The sequence below is a fragment of the Saccoglossus kowalevskii genome, chromosome 17 (assembly GCF_978046115.1).
Source record: "Saccoglossus kowalevskii chromosome 17, keSacKowa6.1, whole genome shotgun sequence".
NCBI lineage: Eukaryota > Metazoa > Hemichordata > Enteropneusta > Harrimaniidae > Saccoglossus > Saccoglossus kowalevskii.
The window spans coordinates 26,186,529-26,200,898 of NC_140657.1; the positions used below are offsets into that span (position 1 = coordinate 26,186,529).

The 14,370-nt window shown below is 34.0% G+C and overlaps 1 long non-coding RNA gene across 1 annotated transcript in view; it reads right to left on the bottom strand.

Moving 5' to 3' along the window:
- LOC144342269 (uncharacterized) overlaps positions 1–14,370 on the bottom strand; it is a 67,103-nt gene that overhangs the window by 37,280 nt on the left and 15,453 nt on the right. The gene's annotated exons all lie outside the window — the stretch shown is intronic.

Consider the following 14,370-nt stretch of genomic DNA (forward strand, 5'->3'; position numbering starts at 1 on the left):
ATAGATATTTTGAACTACTTAGAAATATAGCGCTCACACTTTCCGTAGTGAACTGTGTAAATAGTAACATTTGTGAAACTTTAGTTTAATTTATAGACTGATTTATGGATATGTATGTGCTGCCTGAGTAAACGTTCGGGTGTGACGTTTGCACTGGGATTTATAGGGGTGCAGAATGCATTGTGCTTGTGACGTCATAAAGTCGAATTGCGCATGTCCATCTAGTAACTGGCAGCATTTTTGAAAGCTGTCTAGGGTTATCGAACCATGTTTGTTCATATCAATGAAGTGTGTTACATGGGTAAACATGCTAAATGTTGTTTTATGATTACATTTCATCGCATAGGTACGTAAAGTGATATTGGACATGTTATTTCATCATTATGGTTCACCCAACACTGCCAATGTAACAATGTGATTTTATTTTATGCCAATGTGTGTATCACGTTACTGCCTTGCTCGGCCATTCCAGCACTGCCAAGGTAAAACCCGTAGGCTATGATAACTATCCACCACCTTATGGCACGAGCAGATGACTGACGGGTCAGGTATTTAAACTCAATGCATGTGATACCCGTACTGAGCCATGTGTTTCCATTTTCTATCCCTGGTAGTGACAATCCCAGCCCCGTTCGATTAGATATTTTATTTCGCGATGGGCGTTTTTCGCTGTCAGTGATATTTACGGAAATATTTTATAAAAATTACATAACTGGCTTCGCAATTCTCATCACCAATTAGATATAGCATTTCGACGTATTTTTAACAAATTCCAAATCACTCAGGATACTTTTGTTTACATTGCATGTGTACTTTGGTTGCATTTGCTGTCTTGATAATTTTACTGGGTGTACATATTGCAGTAATTGCACACTCATAAAAATACCTAAAATATATTAGTAAGAGAATGTATAACCTGGATAAAAGAAACATTATTTCTTCCCTGCTATAATTATGCATTATTTCATTCCTGTAACCTTATGCGGGAATCCTAATGTACAACTGCTGGTTTTGAAATATTAATGGTTGTCTATGGGGTTGCAGGTTTTTTTATTCAAATACTGTATTCACTGAGATTTATTAATCTTTCTTTTACTGGTTTGACTATATTGTTTAATGCACTTGCCACCGTGACTTAATTTTTGTTCTTATTGTTTTCTCGATTGTCTGCAGTCGTTTGCTTTTTAATAGACGTGGCCTGCCTTTGAGGTCTCATGTTCACTATGTCACGGTATATTAACTTACGTGTCAGTGTCTGACTGTTCAATACAAGATTAGTAAGTTAAAAGCCCCAAACCACATTTGTAAGACGCCGACCATAGCAGCGATGTGATGCAATTAAGAAGACACTATTCAATCATTAGAACAAATGTGTTCGGTCATACATACTGGTATAACAGCTCTTTGTAATTGACAAATGTCTAGTTTCATTTTATTTTTTAACATATCTGCTGTCAAATGAGTGTTGATTCTTAGTGTTGTGTTGTGTTGACAAGTATCTGTTGACAGAAAATCCTTTTGCATAAATAGGTATATTAAACATGTTTAAGGTATAGATGCAGGTTCGTAGGCATTTGGGAGTGATTTTTTTATTTGCTTTTTATTATCAAAGCAGTCTTGGCTATTAAATGTTAAAAATATAGTGGAACATACTCAAAAGACGATTTGAAAATATAGAAAACAGGTACAAACATTCTCCAGAACGCTTAGCAAGATTTAGCAAGGCTGTACATAAATAACCAAAATAAACATGGTGAAAAAAAGTAATGAGGGGATCTCCATATTATGCACTATATTTAACACTTTACAAAACGATAATAGATTTAAATTTGTGACTGCTCCATTTTAATTATTAGCATTATCAAACGTCTTACTGATTGAATGGTTATGCGAATTAACCATTATCTCCACTTGTGTTTTTTCAGTTTACCAGGGAAGTTCAAATCTAAATAGATCTCACAATTGTTGTTTATTTCAAGTGAAACATTCACACTACGTTTATCAGTTGTTTATTAAAGGGGCACCTTCCAGTTAAGATTAATTTCACAACAAATTTACTTTCTGGATTAAAATAACAATGGATAACAAAAGATAGATTAACATTGTAAACAACATAAACAATAGTGTCCCATGATTCTTTGGTGCAATCCATGGGATTGAGCGGTTCCCCTTTAACAAATGGGCGTCCAGGCGTATATATAGTACGTTTTGTTTTCATATTACAAAGTTGTCAAGCCGAATCTGTGCCATATATTTAATGCCGGTCAGTATTTCACACTTCGAATGTCATTGTTCGATAATGCAGAGCTTTAAAAATAAGCTCAGACGTCCTTTTGTACGTAGAAACGTCGTCGAAATAGTGTGAAAATGTCAAAACAAACCGAGAAAAACTGTGGGAGCTGACCAACTCTCTAACCAACCATAAAATACGAACGGAGATAATGCCTGTTTTATGAAAGTGACGTTTATCGTCCACAAAAATGGATATTCCATCACGACGACATGACAAAATCCAGATAAAAAATAAAATAAAAATATTTACAATTCGAGGGAAACGTCCGTTAAGTCAAAACCTTGCGTGAAAACTGTCATGGCGTCGTGTTATTATTTCCACTGAAGGAGGGGCACAATGGATTACGTAAAGCCGATGAGATATTCATACAGTTATATAAACATAGCGATCGCCATTAGGTGGGTTGAGTCTAAATTCACATTTCCTCAAACCTTTAAAAAATACTTAGTTTGACGCAGTTTTTCGCGATCGCCGGTGAAATTGGCCGTGCGAAGTTAGACGACCTGGTTGAAATGGGCCGTAATATTTTGCTACACAACGGCTATTCGCAGTTTTTACTACTCAATCGCTCAAACGCTGGTGAGAAAAATTCGAAATGAAGTCGCATTGGAAGGGAAACTATTGTAAATCGAGACAGGTTTCATTCAACTACAGACGAGGCAGGTCGGTAAAATTTAGACGAATCCTGACCTCTGGAAATATCTCATTCATAGAGTGCCTTAGTACTAGAGGTCGCCGAGCACGGCCATACAACGTATTTTGCGACATCGCTACAGGTGCATGCTAGATGAAAAGGGGGTTTCCGATTAAGGTAACAAGGATGGCATCGCAGAGTACTTGATTTGTCCGCGGTGTTTAAAAAAACATCTCGTTGCCGATTTTTTAGGTAATTTCCAGGGTTTTTTTCATTTTTAATTAACCAAGCATTTTACGTTTGTGTATTTTGACACTGAAAAGTTAGCACTATCAATTTTGATGTAATAAGTTGGATAAAGTTGATCAATAGACCCATCTTATCTGACATAATTGTATTGTCATAGCTAAGACTGGCATAATGGTCTATAAAAGTTGTCTTATTGGCCTTTTCATACAAGAAAACATAATTAGATACCAAAATTGTCAAAATCCGACCGTTATAACAGATTTTATGAATTTGACCCTTTACGTAAAGTGTGTTGACCTTTCCACATTCTTGGCCATTGTGACGTAATGCAAGGTCAAACATAGGTATCTGTATATTGTTGAACTCTACTCGTCAAGATGAGTAAATTGATATGAATCTCAAAAGGATTGGACCATTTTTGAATTTTGAACAAAAATAGGGTTTTTGGCCCCAAAATGGCCAAAAAATGATTTTTAATTTTGGCATCGCTCCTGACGTGAAACCTTACTATATAACGACTTGATCTAGCATAGATGCCTGCTTGTAACAAAAAATGCTGAAACAAATTCTTTAAGTACTTTTCTACCTTCTGCTGGCCCTCTGCTGTAGAAATATAGTGGAATACACAATTTACAAAATGTTTCAAGAAGATTCTACACGCGCCAACACACACAATAGGGTTTCGGCCAGGGTTAAAAATCGTTCTCAAATCCGATTGGTTAATCGGTGTCAAGGCTACGTCGGCTACGCCGTGATTGGTGCAAATTTAAAGTGTTTCGTCCGAACGCGGAATCGCCCACACGGTTCAATGTTCCATGAAAATAACGCCCTGTTCATTTTCAAAGCAGAACTAATCGGAGAAGCGTACAAACACGTATTTTCATATTCAACAGGAGAGTTTCTTTGGGCCATTCAAGCACAATCAATCTACTACACATAGCAGGTATGTATCCTGTTTCTAAGTTGCTATATTCATGAGACCAGCCATTTGTAGCTGCGCGATGCATAAGTGCATGTAGGTTCATTCACGTTCTATACAAAATATCACTTACCATTGACGATCTGTGTAACAATCTATGTATGTATATGCAACTCAATGTACAATATGGTGACATGCCATGCTCGCCTCTCATTAACCCCAAATTTACATTATATGTTTGGGTATGATGCCTGATATTGTATTTACTAATAACATTTAATCGTTTACTATTAATACTAAATGTTCATATCATAACATAGCAAGTAAAATAAAAAAAATGTTTTCCTATTGTAACATTACAATTAAAATTAAAACACAAACAAACAGTTGGTGATGGTGTTATACCATTCCTTCTACATAAGTTTCAAAGTTGCTGCTGGTAAATGCACTTAGTTAATGCATATAGTGTACATAATCATCCATGTTTGGATTGTTCATTCAAAGTAAATCTAAAAATAGCTACGAATGTCACTAGGATTTATAGTGGCGGTAAACATGTTTCAAGTTACTAAATTTGTACAAAAGTTCCCAGACATAGATATTTGAAAAGCATTACCCGGATTTACAAATAGTGAATGACGTAACTACTCACGGAGAGCTAAAGACCCGCGCTTTTACAGTCGGGATTGACAAAAGCTTGTCAGTCAGCCAATCACACCGGGACGAGCTGGTATTTTTATTTGTTGTGAATTATATTTACAGTTCTTTACATGAATATCAGACATAATTACACCAACAAATAAAGTGATCTCACGATCCAACACTGTCAAAGTAAAAATATAGATTTTTTGAACTACTTGGAAATATAGCGCTCACACTTTCCGTAATGAACTTTGAATATAGTGAAATTTGTGAGACTTTAGTTCAATTTATGGACTTATTCCATGTATGATATGTTTGCTCTCAGAGCAAACCTTCAGGGTGACGTTTTAACATACTAGGCTTTATATGTGTGCAGAAATGCATGTGACGTCAGCGATTCGAATTGCGCATGTATAGCTAGTCGCTGACCACATTTTTGTTGAAAGCTGTCTGTGTTTATCGAATCATTTTTGTGATTAAATATGCAAGTGTCAAATGTGTCATGTACAGGTGGGTCGTTATTTCTTAACTGATTGCCGGCTTATTGTTCATTTACACAAATAAGTGTGTTACTACTGTGTAATTCTCAGTTTTCCCAGGCTGCTTATAACAAGGGCGCGTTCGCCTTTATTTGAAGCCTTCAGCTGAATAGAATGCAATGATAATTAAGCAACCATTGAACATCATTTTAAATATGTCACTGCCCTTGCGTACACTCGTGAGGTAGCATACCCATGCCTGTATTTTAACTCCCCTCGCCTGTTATATGATATGATTATATGATGACATAGCTTGTGTGTGAGCGTGTGTGTGTGTGTGTGTGTGGTAGGCAGGACTCCAGAAGACGTACCTACACTTTATGCATTTTTTTAAAATTATGCTAATTTATTCATGACGTAGCAGTTTCTGTGCTCATGAATATTCATTATTTGTGGGTCAATACATTCTAAAAGGGGCGATATATTATTTTGGGGGGAAGAGTTAGAAAGGGGGATTAGCAATCCTTAGGGGATCAATACAAAAGAAGGGACCCATTTGAAGTTGTTAAATTGAGAAAATAAATGTCTCAACAAATATTTAATACTTATTTTGGTGTAGACAGCTATCATTTAATTATTTTACACCATTACAAGTTGTTAAATTGAGAGAATAAATGTATGTACAAATATTTTAGACTTATTTTGGTGTAGACAGCTCTCGTTTAATTATTTTACACCATTACAAGTTGTTAAATTGAGAGAATAAATGTGCGAACAAATATTTGAGACTTATTTTGGTGTAGACAGATCTCATTTGATTAATTCGCACAATTACAAGTTGTTAAATTGAGAGAATAAATGTCTGGACAAATATTTGAGACTTATTTTGGTGTAGACAACTCTCATTTAATAATTTTACACCATTACAAGTTGTTAAATTGAGAGAATAAATGTGTGGACAAATATTTGAGACTTATTTTGGTGTAGACAGTTCTCGTTCAATTATTTTACACCATTAAAAGTTGTTAAATTGAGAGAATAAATGTGTGGACAAATATTTGATACTTATTTTGGTGTAGACAACTCTCATTTAATAATTTTACACCATTACAAGTTTTTAAATTGAGAGAATAAATGTGTGGACAAATAGTTTAGACTTATTTTGGTGTAGACAGCTCTCGTTTAATTATTTTACACCATTACAAGTTGTTAAATTGAGAGAATAAATGTGTGGACAAATATTTTAGACTTATTTTGGTGTAGACAGTTCTCGTTTAATTATTTTATACCATTAAAAGTTGTTAAATTGAGAGAATAAATGTGTGGACAAATATTTTAGACTTATTTTGGTGTAGACAGTTCTCGTTTAATTATTTTATACCATTACAAGTTGTTAAATTGAGAGAATAAATGTGTGGACAAATATTTGAGACTTATTTTGGTGTAGACAACTCTCATTTAATAATTTTACACCATTACAAGTTGTTAAATTGAGAGAATAAATGTATGTACAAATATTTTAGACTTATTTTGGTGTAGACAGCTCTCGTTTAATTATTTTACACCATTACAAGTTGTTAAATTGAGAGAATAAATGTGCGAACAAATATTTGAGACTTATTTTGGTGTAGACAGATCTCATTTGATTAATTCGCACAATTACAAGTTGTTAAATTGAGAGAATAAATGTCTGGACAAATATTTGAGACTTATTTTGGTGTAGACAACTCTCATTTAATAATTTTACACCATTACAAGTTGTTAAATTGAGAGAATAAATGTGTGGACAAATATTTGAGACTTATTTTGGTGTAGACAGTTCTCGTTCAATTATTTTACACCATTAAAAGTTGTTAAATTGAGAGAATAAATGTGTGGACAAATATTTGATACTAATTTTGGTGTAGACAACTCTCATTTAATAATTTTACACCATTACAAGTTTTTAAATTGAGAGAATAAATGTGTGGACAAATAGTTTAGACTTATTTTGGTGTAGACAGCTCTCGTTTAATTATTTTACACCATTACAAGTTGTTAAATTGAGAGAATAAATGTGTGGACAAATATTTTAGACTTATTTTGGTGTAGACAGTTCTCGTTTAATTATTTTATACCATTAAAAGTTGTTAAATTGAGAGAATAAATGTGTGGACAAATATTTTAGACTTATTTTGGTGTAGACAGTTCTCGTTTAATTATTTTATACCATTACAAGTTGTTAAATTGAGAGAATAAATGTGTGGACAAATATTTGAGACTTATTTTGGTGTAGACAACTCTCATTTAATAATTTTACACCATTACAAGTTTTTAAATTGAGAGAATAAATGTGTGGACAAATATTTTAGACTTATTTTGGTGTAGACAGCTCTCATTTAATAATTTTACACCATTACAAGTTGTTAAATTGAGAGAATAAATGTGTGGACAAATATTTGATACTTCTTTTGGTGTAGACAACTCTCATTTAATAATTTTACACCATTACAAGTTTTTAAATTGAGAGAATAAATGTGCGGACAAATATTTGAGACTTATTTTGGTGTAGACAACTCTCGTTTAATTATTTTATACCATTACAAGTTGTTAAATTGAGAGAATAAATGTGTGGACAAATATTTTAGACATATTTTGGTGTAGACAGTTCTCGTTTAATTATTTTACACCATTACAAGTTGTTAAATTGAGAGAATAAATGTGTGGACAAATATTTTAGACTTATTTTGGTGTAGACAGTTCTCGTTTAATTATTTTATACCATTACAAGTTGTTAAATTGAGAGAATAAATGTGTGGACAAATATTTTAGACTTATTTTGGTGTAGACAGTTCTCGTTTAATTATTTTATACCATTACAAGTTGTTAAATTGAGAGAATAAATGTGTGGACAAATATTTGAGACTTATTTTGGTGTAGACAACTCTCATTTAATAATTTTACACCATTACAAGTTTTTAAATTGAGAGAATAAATGTGTGGACAAATATTTTAGACTTATTTTGGTGTAGACAGCTCTCGTTTAATTATTTTACACCATTACAAGTTGTTAAATTGAGAGAATAAATGTGCGGACAAATATTTTAGACTTATTTTGGTGTAGACAACTCTCGTTCAATTATTTTACACCATTACAAGTTGTTAAATTGAGAGAATAAATGTGTGGACAAATATTTTAGACTTATTTTGGTGTAAACAGCTCTCGTTCAATTATTTTACACCATTACAAGTTGTTAAATTGAGGGAATAAATGTGTGGACAAATATTTTAGACTTATTTTGGTGTAGAAAAGTCACGTTTAATTTACTTCCACCAATTAAAAATTGTTAAATTGAGAGAATTAAATGTGTGGACAAGAATTTGAAACTTATTTTTGTGTAGACAACTCTCGTTTGAATAATTCCAACAATTACAAGTTCTTAAATTGAGAGAATGAATGTATGGACAAATATTGACCATTATATTTCTGAGTAAATACCTGTCGTTTAATTAATTTCCACCTCTACAAGGTTGTTAAATTGAGGGAATAAATGTGTGGACAAATATTTTAGACTTATTTTGGTGTAGACAGTTCTCGTTTAATTATTTTATACCATTACAAGTTGTTAAATTGAGAGAATAAATGTGTGGACAAATATTTTAAACTTATTTTGGTGTAGACAGTTCTCGTTTAATTATTTTATTCCATTACAAGTTGTTAAATTGAGAGAATAAATGTGTGGACAAATATTTGAGACTTATTTTGGTGTAGACAACTCTCATTTAATAATTTTACACCATTACAAGTTTTTAAATTGAGAGAATAAATGTGTGGACAAATATTTTAGACTTATTTTGGTGTAGACAACTCTCATTTAATAATTTTACACCATTACAAGTTTTTAAATTGAGAGAATAAATGTGTGGACAAATATTTTAGACTTATTTTGGTGTAGACAACTCTCGTTCAATTATTTTACACCATTACAAGTTGTTAAATTGAGAGAATAAATGTGTGGACAAATATTTTAGACTTATTTTGGTGTAAACAGCTCTCGTTCAATTATTTTACACCATTACAAGTTGTTAAATTGAGGGAATAAATGTGTGGACAAATATTTGAGACTTATTTTGGTGTAGAAAAGTCACGTTTAATTTACTTCCACCAATTAAAAATTGTTAAATTGAGAGAATTAAATGTGTGGACAAGAATTTGAAACTTATTTTTGTGTAGACAACTCTCGTTTGAATAATTCCAACAATTACAAGTTCTTAAATTGAGAGAATGAATGTATGGACAAATATTGACCATTATATTTCTGAGTAAATACCTGTCGTTTAATTAATTTCCACCTCTACAAGGTTGTTAAATTGAGGGAATAAATGTGTGGACAAATATTTTAGACTTATTTTGGTGTAGACAGTTCTCGTTTAATTATTTTATACCATTACAAGTTGTTAAATTGAGAGAATAAATGTGTGGACAAATATTTTAGACTTATTTTGGTGTAGACAGTTCTCGTTTAATTATTTTATACCATTACAAGTTGTTAAATTGAGAGAATAAATGTGTGGACAAATATTTGAGACTTATTTTGGTGTAGACAACTCTCATTTAATAATTTTACACCATTACAAGTTTTTAAATTGAGAGAATAAATGTGTGGACAAATATTTTAGACTTATTTTGGTGTAGACAACTCTCATTTAATAATTTTACACCATTACAAGTTTTTAAATTGAGAGAATAAATGTGTGGACAAATATTTTAGACTTATTTTGGTGTAGACAACTCTCGTTCAATTATTTTACACCATTACAAGTTGTTAAATTGAGAGAATAAATGTGTGGACAAATATTTTAGACTTATTTTGGTGTAAACAGCTCTCGTTCAATTATTTTACACCATTACAAGTTGTTAAATTGAGGGAATAAATGTGTGGACAAATATTTGAGACTTATTTTGGTGTAGAAAAGTCACGTTTAATTTACTTCCACCAATTAAAAATTGTTAAATTGAGAGAATTAAATGTGTGGACAAGAATTTGAAACTTATTTTTGTGTAGACAACTCTCGTTTGAATAATTCCAACAATTACAAGTTCTTAAATTGAGAGAATGAATGTATGGACAAATATTGACCATTATATTTCTGAGTAAATACCTGTCGTTTAATTAATTTCCACCTCTACAAGGTTGTTAAATTGAGAGAATAAATGTGTGGACAAATATTTGAGACTTATTTAGGTGTAGACAACTCTCATTTAATAATTTTACACCATTACAAGTTTACAAGTTTACATTACTAGCGGTCCTACTATTTAACGCCCGGACACGCGAGGGAGTGTCCGGGCACGCGCGGAGGCGAACAGGGGGGAATACCTAACGCGCGGGGCAGCGGCAGCAATCCTTGTACTGTATAATATTCGTTTATGTTAAAAATTTGAACCGGAGTGGCGAATTCGAGCAGCTATCCACACTTTTTATGATCGACGCCCGGGCATTCCGACGAGTCGAGTCCGCCATGTTGTTTACTAATTTTGGTGAGTGTTTAACAATAGGACAATACCATTCGATCCATGGGGGTGACAGTCCTACGAATGTGCCGACATTGTCGAAGGACAAGGACAGGACAAGTTTGTGCAAGTGTGGCGAGACTCCCGTAGTATTGTTTAGTAAGATTCATTTAAAAATGACCATGTAAGACGTCTGTAACGCAGAAATTATTCACCTCATGTTGTTTTCTCATTGTTATGTGTCCCCGTAAACACAGCATTGTATGCAGGTGACAATGCTACGTACACTTGCAATGAAGTCGGTATCCTAAGAATATCGTAACGTCTTTGTGTTTCCTGTTGCAGTGCAAGTTTGTATACGGTAATTATCGTGAATGGTACAGAGTTCGGTAAATCTCGTGTACGGTACAGAGGGGATATTTTCGTCCAATGTTTTTATACTTTGTAATGTAATTCAAACAAATAAAAAACGTATATTCGTAGCCATGGACAAGATTTAAAACGTAATCAACCGTTTTATTCATCCATGATTTGTACAAAGATCGTATATTTTGTAAGTGTATAAAGCATTTTCCACATTAAGCTTTCAATATAGATTCTTAAACACAAAATATCAAATATATCTTTAAGTGTAAAAATCGATTTTTTTACTGTAAATGGTAACTTCCTGTAAAAACTTAAGATGCCTTTTTTATTTCCTGTACCAGTCACCCACCCCCTGTCCCCACTCTTACAGCATGCGGTAAATTTCTTATTGTACACGCAGTTTACGGTAAACCTGGTTTATACCTCTTGTCGAAAACACAGTTTGGTCAATCTCGTGCACAGTATAGCGTACGGAATATATTACGTTTCGTCCACATATTTCAAAGGTTGACGCCGCGACACGTATTCAGCTGTGATTGACACTCTATTGTACAACTACAACAAAGAGGGGAACATACACTGTCCCTAATTCAGTTCAACCACGGTCACTATTTTTTAGTAACCGTGGTTCAACCCAAGCAAGGCACTTTTTTTTTCAAATAAACATGACATACCAAATATGATGAACTTGTGTAATTCAGAAAAAAAAGGTTGTCAGGCTTGGAGCCTGATGGTAAGGGAAAACATTTACATAACCAGGGCGAGTTGCGTCGAGAGACAAAGCATTTGTTGTTTCTGTTTGGAGCTATAACAGGTAACAAAAGGGTTTGAATAAATTAATGGCGTGATAAACGCCACCTTGTATTTCTATTTTATGGAATCTCTTGTAGTTTGTTTGTGCTGTGTATAGTTACAGTAGATTATTTACAAGCTGACCCCAGACCAATTTGTAACGGCCGGGCTCGTAACACGGACCACATGATCCCCGAGCAGGGTGTGAGTCCGGTATGTGAGCTACTATAAAATCGCGATGCGACGGCTATGACCTCTATTCGCACACATGCTTCCGGTGCGCTAGTGTAACCTGCCGTTAACAATGAAACTGAATGACGTTCCCACTTTTATTAAATATAGGTAGTAATAAAAAGTATCACAACGCCTTGGAAGTGACACATCGAATGGTCAAGTTTAGTTCATCGCCCGCTGTACGAATTCACGTTTGCGAATGAATGACCACTTGACGCGATGGAGAGATCCCAAGCCCAGTTGGCGAGCTACATACCAGTAGTTTTCTGTATACACGTCCCGTGATCGATCTTTTCCAAACCCGTGTGCTATCGGCGTTTTTTTTTTTTTAAATCAGTGTATGACGTTGCTTTTAGTTTGAACAATTTAACTTGCCGACATGATAACACCTTCTTTTCAGAACTATTACAGAGTTATGACATTGTCTTCGGTGTGGAAGATTGAACTTGCCGACATGTTAATGTTTTTTTTCCAGAACTATTACAGAGTTATGCCATTGTCTTAGGTATGAACGATTGAACTTGCCGACGTGTTAATGTATTTTTTTTCAAAACTATTAGTATTATGCCATTGTATTCAGTGTGGACCATTGAACATACCGACGTGATAATGCCGTTCTTTGGAACTAATGGGAGGCATGCGCAATTGTACTTCCCCGTTAATATTTTAACTTGGAGTCGACCGCACATTTAATTTAGGCGCCTGTTATGTGACCACTGTAGTGTACCACCATCAGAATATCATACGAAGATCAACCCGGAATCACCCTATTATGTTAGCCGCTACGTTTCTACACTGGGATGGCACCTACGACAGTTACTACCAATTTTTTTCTCATCTCCGACGAAAATTATCAGACAAAATCGAAGGCACGCAGTTTGCAAATCTTGTTATTGGGTCCGACGAAGAGGCCGCTCTTACCAAAGCTATAAACGACTGTTTTTCATCGCCACATCAAGTATTATGCTGCAGACATCTACAAGAAAACGCCGGAAGACATTTATCAAACAAAGTTGGTGCCAACGCGAAAGTTCAAAAAGACACGCTAAACGATATATTTGGATCAACGGGGCGAAACCGAAGAAGAATTCGACCTGAAATTTACAGAGCTGTTAGACAAGTATAATTTATCTTTGCCGGCATTCGTTCCATATTTTCATAAACTATCAGACAAGTTTCGGACATCAATTTTACGACCAAGACTAACGAACAAATGGGTGCCCCTGGATTGGAAAAACAACGCGTGTGAGAGCATGAACAATATTTTGAAGCTTAGCAGTAATTGGAAGACGTTGAAACTCCCCGACTTGGTTGACAGATTACACAAGATCGCAAAGGTACAGTAATTAGATATTAGACGCGCACTTTATGGTCAAGGGAACTACGAACTCGCACCGTGGATGGCAAAGCACAGAGTGAAACACGCCGTATGGACCCAGAAAACGGAAGAAGAGAAGCAACAACTGTTTCAGAAGTTTGTAAAAGGTTATATACGAAGAAAAAAGACTGTAACATCAACCGACGGAGCGCTGACAGTACCAAAAACCGCGAAGACTGCCAGGAAACCGGGTCAACGAAAACGAGTTAAGAATTCGAAAACTAGGACATTGGCACCAGGGCTGTAAGGTATGTTATTGACTAATTTTCGTTTTAGTAGACTTGTACTTTGAATAATTTTGAATAAAAATATTTTCCACAAGGGCGGGGTGTCTGTCTATTTACTATACATGTTTTAATTTTCGTTTTAGTTGACTTGTACTTTGAATAATTTTGAATAAAAATATTTTCCACAAGGGCGGGGTGTCTGTCTATTTACTATACATGTTTTAATTTTCGTTTTAGTTGACTTGTACTTTGAATAATTTTGAATAAAAATATTTTCCACAAGGGCGGGGTGTCTGTCTATTTACTATACATGTTTTAATTTTCGTTTTAGTTGACTTGTACTTTGAATAATTTTGAATAAAAATATTTTCCTTGAGGGCGGGGTGTCTGTCTATTTACTATACATGTTTTAATTTTCGTTTTAGTAGACTTGTACTTTGAATAATTTTGAATAAAAATATTTTCCACAAGGGCGGGGTGTCTGTCTATTTACTATACATGTTTTAATTTTCGTTTTAGTTGACTTGTACTTTGAATAATTTAGAATAAAAATATTTTCCACTAGGGCGGGGTGTCTGTCTATTTACTATACATGTTTTAATTTTCGTTTTAGTAGACTTGTACTTTGAATAATTTTGAATAAAAATATTTTCCACAAGGGCG